Source organism: Heterodontus francisci, chromosome 6 (assembly GCF_036365525.1).
Source record: "Heterodontus francisci isolate sHetFra1 chromosome 6, sHetFra1.hap1, whole genome shotgun sequence".
Taxonomy (NCBI): domain Eukaryota; kingdom Metazoa; phylum Chordata; class Chondrichthyes; order Heterodontiformes; family Heterodontidae; genus Heterodontus; species Heterodontus francisci.
This window is the reverse complement of record NC_090376.1, coordinates 25294344-25316226: the sequence shown is the minus strand read 5'-3', so window position 1 is coordinate 25316226 and position 21883 is coordinate 25294344. Positions and strand designations below refer to the sequence as shown.

At 42.9% G+C, this 21883-nt stretch overlaps 1 protein-coding gene across 16 annotated transcripts in view; it reads left to right on the top strand.

Annotated features, from left to right (window-relative positions):
• Window positions 1–21883, top strand: part of LOC137371190 (inositol polyphosphate-4-phosphatase type I A) — a 261418-nt gene that overhangs the window by 14162 nt on the left and 225373 nt on the right. For 13 of the 16 annotated variants that reach the window (XM_068033320.1, XM_068033319.1, XM_068033326.1 and 10 more), the window contains exon 2: window positions 7074–7270. The exons of 1 other annotated variant lie outside the window; for it this stretch is intronic. The gene's annotated coding sequence lies outside the window, so the exon portion shown is untranslated. Of the gene's footprint in view, window positions 1–7073; window positions 7271–12750; window positions 12868–21361; window positions 21387–21883 lie in introns of those variants that run through there. 2 more of the 16 variants (XM_068033312.1, XM_068033310.1) reach the window with 2 other exon arrangements.

Here is a 21883-nt window from a genome sequence, read left to right as displayed (position 1 = left end):
AATTCGATTCACTCCGCATGATATCAAGAAACGACTGAAGGCACTGGATACTGCAAAGGCTATGGGTCCTGACTCAGCAGTGTGTATAAGTACCTTGCTGTATGGCAGCGAGGCCTAGACAACGTATGTCAGCCAAGAGCGACGTCTCAATTCATTCCATCTTCGCTGCCTCCGGAGAATACTTGGCATCAGGTGGCAGGACCGTATCTCCAACACAGAAATCCTCGAGGCGGCCAACATCCCCAGCTTATACACACTATTGAGTCAGCGGCGCTTGAGATGGCTTGCAATGTGAGCCGCATGGAAGATGGCAGGATCCCCCAAGACACATTGTACAGCAAAATCGCCACTGGTATCAGACCCACCGGCCGTCCATGTCTCCGCTTTAAAGACGTCTGCAAACGCGACATGAAGTCCTGTGACATTGATCACAAGTCGTGGGAGTCAGTTGCCAGCGATCGCCAGAACTGGCGGGCAGCCATAAAGGCGGGGCTGAAGTGTGGCGAGTCGAAGAGACTTAGCAGTTGGCAGGAAAAAAGACAGAAGCGCAAGGGGAGAGCCAACTGTGTAACAACCCCGACAAACACATTTTTCTGCAGCACCTGTGGAAGAGCCTGTCACTCTAGAATTGGGCTTTATAGCCACTCCAGGCACTGCTCCACACATCACTGACCACCTCCAGGCGCTTACCCATTGTCTCTCGAAATAAGGAGGCCAAAGAGAAAGAGAGATGGGTCCTGACAATATTCCGGCAATAGTACTGAAGACCTGTGCTCCAGAACTTGCCGCACCCCTAGCCAAGATGTTCCAGTATTGCTGCAACACTGGCATCTACACGGCAATGTGGAAAATTGCCCAGGTATGTCCTGTACACAAAAAGCAGGACAAGTCCACCCTGGCCAGTTACCGCCCCATCAGTCAACTCTCAATCATCAGTAAAGTGACGGAAGGTGTCATCAACAGTAACATCAAGCAGCACTTGCTTAGCAATAGCCTATTCAGTGATGCTCAGTTTGGGTTCCACCAGGGCCACTCAGCTCCTGACCTCTTTACAGCCTTGGTTCAAACATGGACAAAAGAGCTGAAGTCAAGATGTGAGGTGAGAGTGACTGCCATTGACATAAAGGCAGCATTTGACCGAGTATGGCATCAAGGAGCCCTTGAAAAACTGAGGTCAGTGGGAATCAGGGGGAAAACTATCTGCTGGTTGGAGTCATACCTAACGTAAAGGAAGATGGCTGTGGTTGTTGGAGGTCAATCATCTGAGCTCCAGGACACCACTGCAGGAGTTCCTCAGGGTAGTGTCCTAGGCCCAACGATCTTCAGCTGCTTCATCAATGACCTTCCTTCTATCATAAGGTCAGAAGTGGGGATGTTCGCTGATGATTGCACAATGTTCAGCACCATTCAACTCCTCAAATACTGAAGCAGTCCGTGTAGAAATGCAGCAAGACCTGGACAATATCCAGGCTTGGGCAAGTAACATTTGCGCCACACAAGTGCCAGGCAATGACCATCTCCAACAAGAGAGAATCTAACCTTCTCCCCTTGATATTCAATGACATTACCATCGCTGAATCCCCCACTATCAACATCCTAGGGGCTACCATTGACCAGAAGCTGAACTGGAGTAGCCATATAAATACCGTGGCTACAAGAGCAGGTCAGAGGCTAGGAATCCTGCGGCGAGTAACTCACCTCCTGACTCCCCAAAGCCTGTCCACCATCTACAAGGCACAAGTCAGGTGTGTGATGGAATACTCTCCGCTTGCCTGGATGGGTGCAGCTCCAACAACATTCAAGAAGCTCGACACCATCCAGAACAAAGCAGCCCGCTTGATTGGCACACCATGCACAAACATTCACTCCCTCCACCACCGACGCACAGTGGCAGCAGTGTGTACCATCTACAAGATGCACTGCAGCAACGCACCAAGGCTCCTTAGACAGCACCTTCCAAACCCACGACCTCTACCACCTCGAAGGACAAGACCCACAGATGCATGGGAACATCACCACCTGCAAGTTCCCGTCCACGTCACACACCATCCTGACTTGGAACTATGTCGCCGTTCCTTCACTGTCACTGGGTCAAAATCCTGGAACTCCCTTCCTAACAGCACTGTGGGTGTACCTACCTCACATGGACTGCAGCGTTTTGAGAAGGCAGCTCACCACCAACTTCTCAAGGGCAATTAGGGATGGGCAATAAATGCTGGCCTGGCCAGTGACGCCCACATCCCATGAATGAATAAAAAAAAGTACTGGATGAGCAGAAATTTCCTCCAGTTAAATAATAGGAAGCCAAAGCATTGTCTTCAGTCCCCGCAACAAAGTCCATTCCCTGGCCACCAACTCCCCATCCCTCTCCCTGGTAACTGTCTGAGAGTGAACCAGACTGTTCACAACCTTGTATCAATTTGACCCCCGAAATGAGCTTCCGACCACAACCTTATCCATACCATCACTAAGGCTCGACTCCACTGCTGCTCCAGCTCATCTGCTGCTGAAACTCTCATCCATACCTTTGTTACCTCATGACTTGACTATTCCAATGCACACATGGCCAGCCTCCCATCTGCCACCTCCCATAAACTTGAATGATCCTGTGAAGCATTTTGGGACATCTTATTGTGTGAAAACACTATAAATACAAGTGGATTTTGTTTTCTAACTGATGTACAAGTTTAACATGAATTCTCTGCTTTTCAAATCTATCTCTATCGAAATGAACCTAATGAGTGGTTATAGAAACATAAGAAGATAGGAACAGGAGTAGGCCATTCAGCCCCTCAAGCCTGTCCCGCCATTCAATGAGATCATGGCTGATCCGCGGCCTAACTCCTTTTTCCTGCCTTTGGCCCATATCCCTTAATATCTTTGCTTAACAAAAATCTATCTATCTCATATTTAAAATTAACAACTGTTCTAGCTTCAACTGCTGTTTGTGGGGGAGAGTTCCAAGTTTGTTGTCCTATTAAACTGACTTTATTAGTGATTTATGTATCTTTACCTCAAGATCCCTTTGCTCTCCTACCCCATTAAGACTCTGAGTATCCAAGCAGTATATGGCTTCCTTATTCTTCCTACCAAAATGCTCTAGCTCACACTTGATCATTGAAATGTATTTGGCAGTTACACACCCGTTCTGCAAGTTTACTAATATCTTCTTGTATTTTGAGGCATTCTTCCTTTGTATTAATTATGTCCCCCAATTTGATGATGTCCTCAAATTTTGAACTTGTACTTTCAATTCCTGAATCCAAATTGTTAATAAATTGTGGACAACAGTGGTCCCAACATCAAGTGTAGACTTAAGGCAATCAGATATTCTATGGAACATAGTTTCTTTTCTGCTGAAGCCATTGAAATGTCATGATTCTTTGGGATTAATTTAGTTTCAGGACAAGTCTGCTGATGGAAGATAGGAAAAGAGTTACCGTTCAATGGCAGCCTGGTAATTGGATACCTGAGATAGGCAGCACTCCAGGACACTGTTGATTGATCATCCAGCTTGTTTCATTAATAGGAACTGCAAGGGTAGACTTGTTCCTGAGGTCTGAGATTGACTAGGCATTGACTTGTACCTCCTTTTCAATCCAATTCCACTGGTTCTTGCCATGGTCCAGCTAACCCTGCATGCCAATGACCTAACAGACAGATGGTCTCAGGCAGGGACCGTTGGAAGCTCACCAGTGCTTCTTAACTCGTTAAACTTAAGCAATGTCCTTGCACAGACATGGAGATCACCCCATCTTGGTTGCTGCTAACTTGTCTTAAGCTCCCTGTACTTTGGGTAAGTGTGATATGTCTCAGTAGTTTTTACTTTGAGCAAGGTAGTGGGTTTCTGTGTGTGTCAGACACCTAGCTGCCCAAAAATAAGGGTTATATTGATATTTGGGATCTTCCACTTTGTTACGTTCAGATGCCCAGTAGAAATTTCACTGAGCTAGACCTCTGATGTTTTATCAGTGGATATTCATCTCCCTCAGCACATTAAAGTTTGTTTCATACAATGATAGTCCCTTGGAAGGAGCAGACTCATCTGACCAAATTGTTTTCATATGCTTTTTATCTCTCATTTTATAACTCTTGAAAGTATCATTGTGTGTATGGCAATCAGAAAAGATGTGATACCTCTGTTTGGAATAGTTATGTGCTACATAAGGCAATGAAGTCTCAAAACCTTGAAACTTTCTATGTTCCACAGGGCTGCAACAGTGACATGTAGTTGAAGATTTTGACTTGTAAGTTCTAGCCCCACTGGTTCTTTTATTACATCCCCTGACTTTATCTATTTTCAAACATGATTTTTCACATCCTGTCCTGTATCCTTTGATCATTTCCTCTCCCCCCAATGAATCAGGATCTTGCTCTCATTTTGATGTACGTCAGAAATTTGATTCAACTGTGCTCTAGATTGTTGAAATTTAAATGGGATTGAAATGAATTTTACTTTAAAGGAAATTATTTCAAATAATTGTCTTGCATCTTCAGCAGGATCCAATTAGCTGTGCTCTATTTAAAGCAATAATGCATCTCTTTCCAGCTCTGTGTGCTTGAGCTCTCGTTTTGAATCTCAGTCACATAGAAACATCCTGATTGAACAGCACTAGGTGGAGAAGCTGGAAGAAGATATTGATTACCCAGCACTGCAGCAAAAGGATTTTCCATTTGCTTTCATTTTAGCCCCCTTCATAATAACTTAAACTAAGATCTTCTTTCGCACGTGAGAGACTTTACCTGACAGATTGGAAGGAGACGGAGATAACTTTCTTTAGCCTTTCAAATAAAAAAAAGGTGAAAGTGAGATAAGAATTCCGAATTTATTTAATTGGGACAAACTATTCAATAAACAAAGGATCAGCAAAACAACATTTTCAGGGCTTGACATCATGTAATAATTGTGTAATTAATAATACATCTGTGACCCTCAAATTATCCAAAGATGAAAAGCACAGCATTCATAGAAGTTATAGATTTAATGAATAGTATTTTTGTCATTTTAATGAAGTGGTTGTGAATGGCAAGTTAGTACTGACAAAATGAGTAGCAATCTTGCTAGAAATGGGAATATTCTTTTAAGGAAGAATTTGGAAGCTGTTAATCCGGCCCAAAGTATTAAGGGCTCTTATCATTTGCAAAAGTATACAGCTTGTCAGTCAATGCTGCAGTGACTTGACACATCAACGAATATCAGCCTGAGTGAATACAGTTATTAAATGGAGAAAAAGATAGCTCTTATAAGACCAGTTTTATCCATGTTTAATTATACCTATCTGATATTTAACCAGTTTTATGACTTCTTATTAATGTTAATGTTACAAAAAGTGGATAATTACAGCTGCAGCATATTACTCTTTATGTGAAGGTTTAACTGCTTGTCTTTTACACAAGATCACAAGATACTTATGGATGATGTAGCCCATCTTAATTCACCATCCAGAACAGCCGTACATCCGCCCCACCCAGCCAGTGCTGCATCAAATTGTTTCTTAAATTATTCTAAGGTGTTCTTTGCCTAGAAGTCAGTTCCAAGTCTCTGGATGAAGAAATCCCAAAGTTATAATTTACTGGTTTAAATCTGTGTACTGTTGTCCAATCTGACAGTTTAATTTAAAGTAGTATTGGATACAGTAATCAAACTGTAATCTAACTAGAGACCCTTACAGTTTGATCATGACTTCCTCTGTAAGTTTTCCAGTGTTTTGGCAGCTTTGATAATTCATCATATTTGTGGCTTTGTTGATTGCTGCCCTGAATTAGCTGGACATATTGAGCATTGTGTCCACTAAGACTGCTAGGTCTCTTTCAACTTTATACATGTGAACATATGAATTAGGAGCAGGAGTAGTCCATTCGGCCCCTCGAGCCTGCTCTGCTATTTGATAAGATCATGGTTGATCTGAATGTGGCCTCAACTCCACTTTCCCGTCTGCTCCCCACAACACTCGACTCTCTTGTTTATCAAAAATCTATCTAACTAAGCCTTGAATATATTCAATGACCCAACCGCTACTGCTCTCTGTGGAAGTGAATTCCACAGACTAATGACTCTCTGAGAGAAAAAAATTCTCCTCATCTCCAATTTAAATGAGAGACCCCTTATTTTTCAACTGTGCCCCCTAGTTCTAGTCTCGCCCATAAGTGGAAACGTCTTTCCAGCATCCACTCTGTCAAGTCCCCTCAGGATCTTATATGTTTCATTCTTAGTTATTTTAACACCCTTCATATATGGATGTTTCCCATTATTCTCTATGTACAATATTTTATATTTATATACATTAAATTTTATCAAAAAATTAACAGAAGAGCCATGGGGGTACATTTTCATTTTGCCCATTCGGCATACAATTGGCATTGCAAATCATAACAGAAGCCTCTGATTTTCTCTAATGGATGGCAAATCTGCCCCAAATCTCAATTTAGATAAGCGCAAATATCCTATATGTCAAAATAGGTGATGTGTTAAAATTTATTGGTCTGAGTTTACAAACTTGTCTCACTCTTAACTTTTAGTTAATGTTGATGACCCTGGAAACGTAGCATTTTTGGTGAAGAACAAACAATTAGCAGAAACTCTCAGGTCTGGAAGCATCTGTGGAGAATGAAACAGTGTTAATGTTTCAGGTCAATGACCTTTCAGCAGGACTGCAACTGCTTCTAATTTTGTTCATTAAAGATGTCTGTGTTGCAGCAGTTGCCACCTAGCCTGGAGCTTGCCTCAAAACTCTTTTAGTGAGATGATAATCCCCCTTTCTGTGCAGTATCAAGTTTAATGGTTATTATTGACTCAAATTAGATCAGTGATTAGAAAATTTGATTTGGTATAACTCCCTATGAGTGATGGGCAGTCACTCCTACTCTGTCTCCTGCCCGACACAGAGGTCAGGGTTGCTGAGAACGCAATGAATCCTGGGAGTTGTCGTTTTATGTTAATAAAAGCAAAATACTGGGGATGCTGGAAATCTGAAATAAAAAACGGAAAATGCTGGAAATACTCAGCAGGTCGCGCAGTATCTATGGAGAGAGAAAAACAGAGTTTACGTATAAGGTCTGTGACTTTATTCCAGGGCAACCAAACGATATTCAAACGGCGGGGGAAACAACTACAACCCCCAGAATCCCAAGCGGCGCATGCGCAGTGGTTGGACTAGGAGGGCGTCGAGCGGTACGGTTACTGCAGCTGCCGCCGGTATCTCTCTTTTGTAGCCGGTGCGAAGGAGGAGACGTTGTCTATTGGGGGCGGAATATAAAAAGACAGCCTCAGGTAAGAGATGGCCCCTTAGTGGTGATTATGAGAAGTGTTAATGACCTCTCCCTCTCCTCTCGACAATATTAACATAGGGCCCAATGGAAGACGGGGTGACTGAGGGGATGAGCTCTGTCATCCCCCCAGCTTTCAGCAGCAGGAGGAAGGCATTAGGCCTCTGCTGATGGGAGGAAACCTGTCGGGTGAAGCAGCAGAACCATTTGTTGCAGGAGTGGTGCAATCATGAGCTGCAGTTCATGCTTTTTGTGGGTGGGTTGGTGACGTTTAACTCTTGCCCCTAATTTAAAGGCGGATGAGGTTACCCCTTCCCATTTCAGTATACCTAAAGTACATGCTTCCTAATTAATGCTCCCATTATGTCTCTGTCGTAATTGAAGCAGCCGACATAATCAAGTGCAGCAAGCATCTGCTTATAATGTATAATAAAGACTTTCATTTATATAGCGCCTTTTATAACCTCTGGACGTCCCATGGTGCTTTACAACCAATGAGGTACTTTTTGAAGCCTACTCACTGTTGTAGGAAATGAGGCAGCAAATTTGCACACAGCAGGCTCCCACAAACAGGAATTTGACTGATTTTGCTTGAAGGATAAATATTGGCCAACAGGCCAGGGATTACTCCCCTGCTGTTCTTCAGAATAGTGCTATGAGATATTTTACATCTATCCAAGATGGAAGACAGGGACTCTGATTTAACATTCTGACTGTCAAATTATAATTGTAATAAATTATATTTTCAGGTCACTAAAACAGGTGATTTGATATTGTTGCCTTGACTATAATTGCTCTACCATTGGTGGCTATGCCTAGGTCCTAAGCTCTAGAATTCCCTGTCTATACCTGGCTGCCTCATTTTTCTCCTTTAAGACCCTCCTTAAAAACTACCTCTTTGACCAAGCTTTTGGTCATCTGACCTAATATTTTCTTATATGACTGTCATTTTATTTTATAATATTCCTGTGAAGTGCCCTGGGAAGTTTTTATTATGTTAAAGGTGCTTTACAAATACAATGTGTGTTGATTCAAGCAATTAAAACGACAAGGAAATTGAAACAATATTGAAAAAATGTTACCATAGTTAGTGACTAGCCAGGTGAATAGTTTCTTCTTTGTGAAACTTGCTGTTCGAGGAATTGTGTCTACCAGAAGTTCTGATTCCCCTTGCCTGCAATACAACACTTACTGGTTGTTGCATTTACTAGTTAATCTGTTTTGGTGCTGTTGCCTAAGGGAAGAATGATGGCTGGAACTTACCATTAATTATCACTAACTCAAAATTAGATCAGTGATTAGTAAATACACCCGTCTGAAGCTCAGTTGATTTCATTTGGATACCATTAAGCAATGACCAGTTATTTGCTACATTGTAGAATGGGAATGGAACGTTCTCGGCTGCTGTTGGAGTTTGGAAGCTTCTCCCAGCCCCGTTGATCACCTGCGTAACAAAGTGATAGTGGAAAATGGTGATGTCAGTAATAGCCTGTATAGTGAAGGATTGGAGATTGATTTTTAAATTCAAATCTGCATCTGTTCTCTCTTCAGCTCTTTGGTATAATATAGGTATACAGTCTATGAAATCACTCAAATGGGAATCATTTTTTTAATCTGAGATTTCATATTTCATTGTGCATGACTTTCTCTATTTTGATGTACTGTATATGGCAAATCTTAAAAATAATTAGCTCTTGTGAATGTTGCCAAGCATTAAAAATGTCATGATGGCTGAGTGTTCTGTTTGAGTCAATAACAATCAACAAAACTTTATGCACAAGCAATAATAGTTCATGACTATAATATGAGTGGTGTGGTTATAAATTCTTGAGCTGTGCATGCAGTTTGTGTAATGTGAACCTTTCCATTAGTATAGGAACATAGCAGCAGGAGTAGGCCATTCAGCCCATCGAGTCTACCCCGCCATTCAGTATGATCATGGCTGATCATCCACTTCAGTGCCTTTTTCCCCACACTATCCTCGTATCCCCTTATATCATTTGTATTTAGACATCTGTTAATCTCTGCTTTAAACGTACTCAATGACTGAGCTTCCACCGCCCTGTGGGGTAGAGAATTCCAAAGATTCACAACCCTCTGAGGAAAGAAATTTCTTCTCATCTCTGCCCTAAGTGGCTTTCGCCTTATTTTGAAATTGTGTCCCCTAGTTCCAGACTCCCCAACCAGGGGAAACATCTTACCTGCATCTATCCTGTCTATCCCTTTAAGTATTTTGTAGGTTTCAATGAGATCACCCCTCATTCTTCGAAGCTCTAGAGAATACAGGCCCAGTTTCCCCAATCTCTCTTAATAGGACAGTCCCGCCATCCCAGGAACAAGTCAGGTGAACCTTCGTTGCATTCCCTCTATGGCTATAATATCCTTCCTAAGGCAAGGGGACCAAAACTGCACATAGTACTCTAGGTGCGGTCTAACCAAGGTTCTATACAATTAAAGCAAGACTTCACTACTCCTGTACTCAAATCCTCTTGCGATAAAGGCTAACATACCATTAGCCTTCTTAATTGCTTGCTGCACCTGCATGTTAGCTTTCAGTGACTTATTGACAAGGACACCCAGGTCCCTTTGTACTTTTACACTTGCTAATCTCTTATCATTTAAGAAATACTCTGCACGTCTGTGCCTCCTGCCAAAGTGGATAACCTCACATTTTTCCACATTATATTCCATCTGCCACGTTCTTGCCCACTCACTAAGTCTGTCCAAATCCCCTTGAAGCCACTTTACACCTTCCTCGCAACATACATTCCCACCTAGTTTTGTGTCATCCGTGAACTTGGAAGTACTACATTTGGTCCCCACATCCATATCATTGATATATATTGTGAACAGCTGGGGCCCATGCACTGATCCCTGTGGTACCCCACTAGTCACAGCCTGTCATCGCGAGAATGACCCGTTTATTCCTACTCTCTGTTTTCTGCCTGTTAACCAATCCTTAATCCATGCCAGTATATTACCTCCTATCCCATGCGCTTTAATTTTGCTAACCAACCTCCTGTGGGGGACTTTATCAAAAGCCTTCTGACTCCCCTTTTATCAATTCGGTTAGTAACATCTTCAAAAAAAACTCCAACATTTTTGTCAACCATGGGGGTTTTCCATTCATAAATCAGATCATTATTATCCAAGTGTCCATTTATCACATCCTTTAGAATAGATTCTCGCATTTTCCCAATGACTGATGTAAGGCTAACATGTCTGTAATTCAATTTTCTTTCTCCCTCCTTTCTTAAATAGTGGGGTGACATTTGCAACCTTCCAATCTGCAGGAACCGCTCCAGAATCTATAGAATTTTGGAAGATGATCAATGCATCCACTATCTCCATGGCTACCTCTTTCAACACTCTGGGATGTAGAATATCAGATCCTGGGCACTTATCAACCTTCAGCTCCGTTTAATTTTTCCAGTGCAACCTTCTTGCTAATACTAATTTCCTTCAATTCCTCATTCCCCCTAATCCCATGGATCGCTCATTCTGGGAGATTTCTTGTATCTTCCTCAGTGAAGACAGCCACAAAGTAATCATTTAGCTTCTCTGCCATTTCTCTATTCCCCATTGTAGATTCTCCTGACTCTGCCTGTAATGGACCCACATTTGTCTTAGCCAAATGTTTCCTTTTTACGTACCTATAGAAGCTTTTACAGTCCGTTTTTATATTTCTGCTAGCTCACATTCATATTCTATTCGTCCTTTCTTTATCTGTTTCTTCGTCCTCCTTTGCTGTATTCTAAAACCCTCTCAATCCTCAGATTTACTACTGTTTCTGGCAACTTTGTAGGCCTTTTCTTTTAATCTTATACAATCATTTAACTTCTTTTGTAATCCACTGTTGACTGCCTTTACTTTGGGGGTTTTTGTGCCTTGAAGGAAAGTATAGTTGCTGTAAACTATGTAATATTTCTTTAAAGGCTATCCATTGCCCATGTACTGTCATACTTTTTAATGTATTTTCCCAATCCACCTCTGCCAATTTGCCCATCATACAGTCATAATTTCCTTTGCTCAAATTTAACACCCTGGCTTCAGATTGAACTACCTCACCTTCAAACATAATATCATATTATGGTCACTCATCCCTAAAGGTTCTTTTACAACAAGATTATTAATTAACTCTTTCTCATTACGTACTACCAGATCTAAAATAGCCTGTTCTCTAATCGGTTCCTCGACATACTGCTCTAGAAAACCATCCCAAGCACGCTCCAGAAACTCATCCTCCACAGCATTAGTGCTCATTAGGTTTACCCAGTCTATGTGCAGATTGAGGTTACCCATGATTACTGTATTACTGTATACAGCCCTATAATTGTTGGGTTTGTAATCTAAATTTTTACTTCTCTAGCGATACTAGTATTATAGATACATAAAACCGTGTACAAGATTTAGATTAAGATCTGCGATAAAATAAACTTTAAAGTGTAAGTATTAACTTTTATTTCGTATTTTCAATTTTGTTTTACCTGTGAATACTATGATTTATTATTATTTGTGAGGGTCTGCAATCTGATAAGGACTCCAAAAAACTAATAATGAACAGCTATACTATATCAAGGAACTGTGAAAGGGTGACTGGAGTCTTCATTTTAAATGGGTCTTCAACTCTCAGTTCCTCGATACTGTACAAGCAATATATTGTTGCTATTTGCTAAGGTTTCCTGTTGCTGTTTGTGGAAGTACTTTCTTTTGCAGGGTCTTTTGAACGGAACTTAAGGAAGTGGTGGAGTGTGGGTGGGCAGTTGCTTCGTTAATATTTTAATCTCATATACCATTCCCTGAGCGAGAGGATGTGAAAAAGACTTGCTTCCAGATCTCTTGCTCTGGGGAAAAGAGGTATATCAGGAGTCCTATTATCTGCCAGAATATTACCTCATTGCATAACTTATTTGGTGTTTGTCTCTATTGGTGAATTAAAAAACAGATTTTGTTTAGTATAACCCTGTCATTCCCATGCCTACAGCACTCCTATGCCATAATTTGGGGACCTGATTATTGCGCGAGAATTGGTGTTATGTTGTACATTTGATGTTCCTATACACACGAAAGTTGGGTTTAATTGCCAGCTTAAGTCCCTGTGTGATCAAAGAAATTCCCTTCCGTCTCCCCAGCTGGTACTTTTCTTCTAAGTGGTCAAATAAAACTAGGAAATTGACATTTGTGAAGTGGGATTTTGTGTTGTGATTTTTGAAATTTGGCACAGGACAAAAAAGACAATGTGAATGGCCACGGTTTTATTTATTGAGCTTATTTTATACCAACTTGTATTAAATATAAAATACTAAATTTTATACTGTCAGTGGGTTATGCTTGTTAACAAATATAATACAGATTTTCAATGTAGTTTTTATAGTACTCTTCATTGAAATTGGCTTAATGTTACTGTTATTAAAAATGTGGCACAGTGGGGTTTTTTTTTTAAATAGAGTACTCACTCTGATCCCCTTACACTCTTCTCTGCAGCTGCTCGGTACTGTTTCATGAACATGGCAGCACTCTGGCTCTAAACCCAAGTATCTTTCTTCATGCTACTCCATGGGAATGCGCTGTAAGCTTGCACATTGCAAATGGCAACTTTGGGTAAGGCCTGAGGGCTGCTAGTAACTCAAAAAATGTATCCCAGCAAGTGCTATCCCTTTAGAAGGGGAGGAGGAAAAAAAATTGGTGGCCAGACAAAGTATCCTATAGTGTACCACAACACGTTGCTGTGGAAATATCTGTTTATAGTTGCATATTTGTTTCCATCTTAAAAAGTCAGTCATTTTGTGCACTTTCCAAAATACATTGTACTGAAGAAAAGTGACAGTTCCAAATATTTGTGACCTATTGTGAGCAAAAAAGACTACATACTGATTAAAACTTCAAAAAGTTGTAAATTAATAGAAGGTGGTATATTCATTGACAGGAAATAATAGTAAAATTCCTCTTTGCTATTTGTGGCAGAATTATAAAAACTTCTTAAACTAAGCTACTGTAAAAATTCTGAACCATGCATACAGCTTGGTGAATTAATACTAACTGAAGTTACAAAAGCAAAATGCTGCAGGTGCTGAAAATCAAAATTGAAAACAAAATGCTGGAAATACTCAGGTCAGGCAGTGTCTCTGGAAAGAGAAACTGTTAACATTTCAGGTCGATGGACTTTTCATCAGAATACTTTACTATTACCTTGTGACTGACATGGTCAACAGGTATGCCATCTTCTACAAATCAACTTCTTGAGGTTTTAGAAGTACACTTGGGTTTTGTTCATCTGATGAATGGTCATTGATCTGAAATGTTAACTCGGTTACTCTCTCCACTAATTGAAGTTAGCTAGTTGAGTTAGAACATTACAGCGCAGTACAGGCCCTTCGGCCCTCGATGTTGCGCCAACCTGTGAAACCATCTGACCTACACTATTCCATTTTCATCCATATGTCTATCCAATGACCACTTAAATGCCCTTAAAGTTGGCGAGTCTACTACTGTTGCAGGCAGGGCATCCCACGCCCCTACTACTCTCTGAGTAAAGAAACTACCTCTAACATCTGTCCTATATCTATCACCCCTCAACTTAAAGCTATGTCCCCTCGTGTTTGCCATCAGCATCCGAGGAAAAAGACTCTCACTATCCACCCTATCTAACCCTCTGATTATCTTGTATGTCTCTATTAAGTCACCTCTCCTCCTCCTTCTCTCCAATGAAAACACCTCAAGTCCCTCAGCCTTTCCTCGTAAGACCTTCCCTCCATACCAGGCACCAGTTACTGTAGGGTTAGGCAGTTTGAATATGAAAGGTACAGTTGTTTGTCCTTCAAGGCTCGGATGGCCATGTCCATTATCTGGGGTGTTTGTTAGGGTTCTGATGGGTACGTAGGTGACTGCTAAGGCCGATCAGCACCTGGAAGGTTCTGGTGCAAATACAGCAGGATACTGCAGACGATATATACAAACTGGGTGGTTTTATTTTAATTTTTAAAAAGTCAACAGATGAAACTGCTCTGTTTTGGATGAGCTGCTGGCTCGGGATTTCCCCTCCTTGTATTTTCTGTTTGCCTCTGATATGTGCTTGCTTTTGAAGGAGGCTGCACCCTTTTTTATTTGGCTGCACCAGGTGCAGCGATCCTGGGTGAACTTCTCCCAGGACTCAGGGTGGATATCAAAACTTCTAATCAAAGCCTTCAGAGTGTCCTTGTTGTACTTCCTTTCATTGCCATGAAAGCATACCCCAGACTCATGCTCTCCATAGAGGATTCGCTTTGATAAGTGAGTGTCAGGCATTCTGGTTACATGAAATAAAAACAGAAAGTGCTGGAAATACTCAGCAGGTCTGGCAGCATCTGTGGAGAGAGAAACAGAGTTAATGTTTCAGGTCTGTGACCTTTCATCGTAACTGGCAAAGGTAAGAAAAGTATCAGGTTTTAAGCAAGTGAAGGTGGGTTGGTGGGTAGAGAACAATAGGGAAGGTGTGTGATAGGGCAGGAAAGATTAAATAACAAAGATGTCATGGGACAAAGGCAAAGAGCATGTAATGACAAAAGTGAAAGACAAAGCATTATTCCAGAGAGCGTGTTAATGACAAAGTAATGAGCCACTCTGTCCAAAAGCATAACATGAGAACAGGCACATGGTTAAACGATTGCACCCCATTCTCCCAGTTTCTCCATCTCCGACGCATCTGTTCTGATGATGCAACCTTCCACCACAGCACTTCTGACATGTCGTCTTTTTTCCTCAACCGAGGACTCCATCACCCGCCCCACCCCACCCCGAGGCAGACAACAACAGCACCGCTCTTGTCAACAGGTTTGATCACAATGTTAGACCTGAGAGAAGGGAGTGCAGCAAGTTCAGAGGGGGACAGATTAGAGTGAGCGAGGGGAGCGGAGAAATTGAGACGGCCGATGTCACGCCGACAGTTCTCAATGAAAAGATCAACAGGTAATGAATTTATTTCAACAGGTAACAGGCCAGAGGGAGGGGTCCAGGGGAGGAAGAATACTGGAGGCGGGTGAAAGGGTCCTCTCCTTGGGGGGGAAAAGACTCCTGGTCAAAGAAGTGAGCCCAGAGGCGAAGATGATGGAAAAAGGTATGTTGCCTCTCTTACCTTCCGGGAGCAGACCGGAGTGGACCTGTGGGGAGAAGGCTGGGAGCGGAGCCTATAAGTCGACCCCGAGGATCGAGACCCAGTCTCTTACCTTCTGGGAGCAGAGCGGAGAGGAGCTCTTCCAGCATGCTGGAGTTTTGAAAAAAAAAGCCAACAGTGACGTCAGAGGAGCGCTGCAAGGTGATTGGTGAGTAGCAGCTGTTAGAATATCTAAAAAACATTAAGGGGAAAGTTGTTTTTTTTTGTTGGGAAAAAAACCTCTGCTGATAAGGTGAGTACAACTAAAGTGTTCTTTTTTAAGGACTTTAGATTGAAGTGGGTAGAACAAGGCCCCTAGTATATAGAACATAGAACATACAGCACAGAACAGGCCCTTCGGCCCACAATGTTGTGCCGATCCTTTGTCCTCTGTCAAGGACAATTTAATCTATACCCCATCATTCTCCTTTATCCATATACCTATCCAAAAGCCTTTTGAAAGTCCCTAAAGTTTCTGACTCAACAACTTAGTATAATTAGCATTTTTTAATTACGGGAGTAACTAATTAACCTAAGGGTAAGCCATGGCAGGAGAGCTCAGCCCTGTGATATGCTCCTCCTGCGCTATGTGGGAAATCAGGGACGCTTCCAGTGTCCCTGGTGACCGTGTGTGCAGGAAGTGTATCCATCTGCAGCTACTGGCTATCCGCATTACGGAGCTGAAGCTGCGGGTGGATTCACTGTGGAGCATCCGCGATGCTGAGGACGTCGTGGATAGCACATTTAGTGAGGTGGTCACACCGCAGGTAATGGCTGCACAGGCAGAAAAGAGATGGGTGACCACCAGACGGAGTAGTAGGCGCAGGCAGGTAGTGCAGGAGTCCTCTGTGGCTATCCCCCTCTCAAGCAGATATACCGCTTTGGATACTGTTGGGGGGGGGGGGGGGGGAAATGACCTCCCAGGGGAAAGCAGCAACAGCCAAGTTCGTGGCACCACGGAAGGCTCTGCTGCGCAGCAGGGGAGGAAAAGGGTTGGAAGAGCTATAGTGATAGGGGATTCTATCGTAAGGGATGCAGATAGGTGTTTCTGTGGCCACAAACGAGACTCCAGGATGGTATGTTGCCTCCCTGGTGCTAGGGTCAAGGATGTCTCAGAGCGGCTGCAGGACATTCTGAAAGGGGAGGGTGAGTAGCCAGAGGTCGTTGTCCATTGGTACAAACGACATAGGCAGGAAGAGAGATGAGGCCCTGCAAAGTGAATATTGGGAGTTAGGCTGAAGGTTAAAAAGCAGGACGTCAAGGGTTGTAATCTCAGGATTACTCCCTGTGCCACATGCTAGTAAGGGTAGGAATAGGAGGATTAGGCAAATGAATGCGTGGCTGAAGAGCTGGTGTAGGCGGGAAGGCTTCAGCTACTTGGATCATTGGGATCTCTTTTGGTGCAGAGATGACCTGTACAAGAAGGACGGGTTGCATCTAAACTGGAGGGGGACCAATATCCTTGCAGGGATGTTTGCTAGTACTACTCGGGAGGGTTTAAACTAGTCTTGCGGGGGGGGGTGGGACCCAAAGTAGTAGTCTCTCAGATGAGATAGTTGAGGCAAATGTAGAGGTTAAAGCAAGCAAGTCCAGTAGGTAGGCAGGCTGGGCAGGGGCAGGACAGGGAGCCTGGAAGGCCTGGTAGGCTAAACTGCATTTACTTTAATGCAAGAAGACTTGCAGGTAAGGCAGATAAACTCAGAGCATGGATCGGTACATGGGATTGTGATATTATAGCTATTACGGAAACGTGGTTGAGGGAGGAGCAGGACTGGCAGCTCAATGTTCCGGGATATTGATCCTTCCGGCGTGACAGAGGTGGAGGTAAGAGAGGAGGGGGAGTTGCACTATTGATTAGGGAGGACATCACGGCAGTACTTAGAGAGGATATCCCGGGGGGAATGTCCAGCGAGGCCATATGGGTAGAACTTAGAAATAAGAAAGGGGTGATCAATTTGGGATTATCCTATAGGCCCCCCAATAGTCAGAGGGAAGTGGAGGAGCATATATGTAGGGAAATCACAGATGGGTGTAGGAATTATAGGGTTGTAATAGTAGGTGATTTTAACTTCCCTACTATTGACTGGGAATACCTTAGTGCTAAGGGATCAGATGGGGAAGAATTTAAGTGTGTCCAGGATAGTTTTCTGAAGCAGTATGTAGAGAAGGGGCTACACTTGACCTCCTCTTTGGAAATGAGGATGGGCAGGTGGCTGATGTGTCAGTGGGTGAGCACATTGGGGCCAGTGATCATAACTCTATTAGCTTCAAGATAGTAATGGATAAGGACTAGTCCTAAATTGGGGGAAGGCTAATTTCATTGGCATCATTCAGGAACTCTCAAAAGTTGAATGGGAGAGGCTGTTTACAGGTAAAGGGACATCTGGCAAGTGGGAGGCTTTTAAAAGTGAGATAGGAAGAGTTCAGGGCTGGCATGTTCCTGTTAGATGGAAGGGCAAGGCTGACAAGTTTAGGGAACCTTGGTTGACGAGGGATATTGAGGGTCTGGGCAGGACAAAGAAGGAGGCATATGTCAGATATAGGCAGCTGGGATCAAGCGAGTCCCTTGAGGAGTATAGGGGATGTAGGACTACACTTAAGAAGGAAATCAGGAGGGCGAAAAGGGGCCATGAGATTTCCCTGGCAGATAAGATCAAGGAGAATTCTATAAGTATATTAAGAGTAAAAGGGTAGCTCGGGAGAGAGTAAGGATCAGTGTGGCAATCTATGTGTGGAGCCACGGGAAATGGGCGAGGTGTTAAATGAATATTTCTCGTCCGTATTTACCGTGGAGAAGGTCATGGAAGCGAGTGAGTTCAAGGGAGGGAACAGTAATATCCTGGAGCATATCAACATTACAAAGGAGGAGGTGTTGGAGGTTTTGAAGCACATTAAGGTGGATAAATCCCCAGGGCCTGACCAGGTGTATCCTAGGATGCTATGGGAAGCAAGGGAGGAGATTGCTGGGGCCCTGGCAGAGATTTTTGTATCATCGTTAGCCACGGGTGAGGTACCGGAAGACTGGAGGATAGCTAATGTGCCTTTATTTAAGAAGGGCAGCAGGGATAAGCCAGGGAACTACAAACTGGTGAGCCTTACATCAGTGGTGGGAAAGTTATTGGAAGGGATTCTGAGAGACAGGATTTATATGCATCTGGAAAGGCATGGTCTGATTAGGGATAGTCAGCATGGCTTTGTGTGTGGGAAATCATGTCTCACGAATTTGAGTGAGTTTTTCGAGGAGGTGACCAAGAGGATTGACGAGGGCAGAGCGATGGACGTTGTCTACATGGACTTTAGCAAGGCCTTTGACAAGGTCCCGCATGGTAGGCTGATCCACAAGGTTCAAACACATGGGATATAGGGTGAGCTAGCAAATTGGATACAAAATTGGCTTGGTGATAGGAGGCAGGGTGTGGTAGTGGAGGGTTGTTTTTCAGATTGGAGGCCGGTGACCAGTGGTGTGCTGCAGGGATCGGTGCTGGGCCCTCTGTTGTATGTCATATATATTAATGACTTGGATATGAATATAAGGGGCCTGATTAGTAAGTTTGCAGATGACACCAAAATTGGTGGTATAGTGGACAGTGAAGAAGGTTGTCTAAGGTTACAACAGGATATAGATCAACTGGGAAAGTGGGCAAGGGAGTGGCAAATGGAGTTTAACGCAGACAAGTATGAAGTGATGCATTTTGGGAAGTTAAACCAGGACAGGACATATACAGTGAATGGCAGGGCCCTGGGGAGTGTTGTTGAGCAGAGAGACCTTGGGGTGTAAGTACATAGTTGCCTGAAAGTGGCAACACAGATAGACAGGGTGGTGAAGAAGGCATATGGCATGCTTGCCTTTTTCGGCCGAGGCATTGAGTACAAGAGTTGGGACGTCATGTTACAGTTGTACATAACGTTGGTCAGGCCGCATTTGGAGTACTGTGTGCAGTTCTGGTCGCCGCACTACAGGAAAGATGTGATTAAGCTAGAGAGGGTGCAGAAAAGATTCACAAGGATGTTGCCTGGTTTGGAGGGCTTGAGTTATAAAGAGAGATTGGATAGGCTGGGTTTGTTTTCCCTGAAGCGAAGGAGGCTGAGAGGGGACATGATCGAGGTATGTAAATTATGAGAGGCATAGATAGGGTAGATAGCCAGAGTCTGTTTCCCATGGTAGGGGTGACTAAAACTAGAGAGCATAGATTTAAGGCGAGAGGGAGGAGGTTTAAAGGGGATCAAAGGGGTACATTTTTCACACAAAGAATAGTGGGTATCTGGAATGAACTGCCTGAGGAGGTGGTGGAGGCAGGAACAGTTGTGACATTTAAGAGGCATCTGGACAGGTACTTGAATGAGCAAGGCATAGAGGGATATGGAATTAATGCAGGCAGGTGGGATTCGTATGGATAGGCATTATGGTCGGCGTGGGCCGGAGGGCCTGTTTCTATGCTGTACGATTCTATGACTCTCAGAGCTCACCGTCATGCCGAGCGCGAAATTCATTGAGGTGAGGCATAAGGGGCTAAAACTTGGTCTTGGGGACAAAACTGTGCCTGTTTTTCATGTTGTGCTTTTGGACAAAGCGGCTCATTATTCTGCCATTAACACACTTACTAGACTAATGCTTTGTCCTTCACCACAACCAGTAACATGCTCTTTGCCTTTGTCCCATAACATCTTTGGTATTTAATCTCTCCTGCCCTCTGCCCTATCACACACCTTCCCTTTTGTTCTGTTCCCCACCACTACCCCACCTTCACTTGCTTAAAACCTAATACTTTTCTTACCTTTGACAGTTCTGATGAAAGGTCACAGACCTGAAACGTTAACTCTGCTCTCTCCATAAATCCTGCCTGACCTGCTGAGTAGTCCTAGCACTTTCTGCTTTTATTTCAAAGTTCCGGCATTCCAGTATTTTGCTTTAATTATTCTGCCTCATGGACTGAAACCTTGGGCTCGCGATAGGACTCTTAAAGGAGCAGGCTGGTACATTACTTCAGTTTTCTTTGTGCTTATTATAAGGCTGAAGTTGTTGCATACATTTTAGAATAAGTTCTTGCAACGTTGCATGTCCAGCTCTGAACAGGCAACTAATGCACAATCACCGGCAAACAGAAAATCATGAAGTATGTTCTCTGAGACCTTGAGTTTTGTGCAGAGTTGTCTCAGTTTGAGCAATTTCCCATCCATGTGATATCTGACTTTGAAGCCAGGATCAGCATCATGGAAGGCATCGGAGAGCATGGCAGAGAAAAACATGCCGAAGAGGGTTGGTGGTGGAATGCAGCCCTGAACCGCTTAATGCAATATCTTGACCAGGATCTGTTGCCAGCGAGTCAGTGTGGTTTCAGACCTGCCTGCGCCTGCCTCACCACACCTCCCTGATTGCAGTTATTTGCCCCTTTTTAGCAACCCCCGCACCCCCCATTTTGTTACTGCTTTTTGTTGGCTAGCTGTTCTTGCCTCAATTGCCCTACTCCACTTACCTGAATTCTTATTACTCACCATGCCCTCCACTCTTTTGCCCTCCTCCCCAATTCCTTTCTTTCAGATTGTGTAAAGTGGTGTCAAAATCAAATATGTTGCAAGATCTATCTGTGATAGAATGTAGGTGGAAGAGCTTGAAGATTTCTTAAAGGCAAATACTGTATTTCTGATGGCCTACTTTCCATCAACACCTTCTGGGAACATAGCAATCTATTCAGCTATACTTGGGAGAAAGAAAATTGAAGGAGAAAGCCACGCTGTACTAGATCATATACTAGGGACTGTAATGCAGTTGACACACTGCTGCTTTTCTTTTTCCAAGAAGTGTATTAATGTGTCTGAGAATGCACATCTTGTCCACAATATCACTTCTGTGTTGGGTACGTTACAGGAAAAAAGTGAAGATCAGTATCATTGAAACACTTTTTTTTTCTTTTGACTTGCATGTAGTGCGTTGCTTTAGGAATAAACCTGCAGTGGATTGGAAGAGGTTCCATTCTTCTATGCAAAAAAAAAGGTACAGTTAGCACACTAGTATTTGTCAGTATTAGAAGGAAAGTAAATTGGTCTTGCTGGATCCTTGTTTGTACTTTACTGAAAATTAACTGGTTTACTTTGTTTTACAAATTGGTTTCCTGCAATAAAATGTTTGAATGTGAATCATTATAAAAATTAGGAGCCTAAGTTTGTTGGTGCTTGTAAGAATCACTAACTGAAAAAAGGTTTCTCAAAGGTAACTAGGATACAAATCTCAAGACTGAGATCATTACCACTATGGTAAGTAGAAAAACAGGGAAGTGCATAATGGAAAGCCACACCAGTTTTCCACAATTTCAGTGAAGATGGATGTTGCTCCAGTTCTGGCATGGGGATTTGAACCATTTCCTTTTGATAACCATTTGTCCTTTATGATTTTATTATGGGTGTCATTGATTTGAATTATAAGCCATTAATAAATCCCATGCACCTTACAATTTCCTGACATGATGGTTCTGTCAGGCAGTTTCACATCCT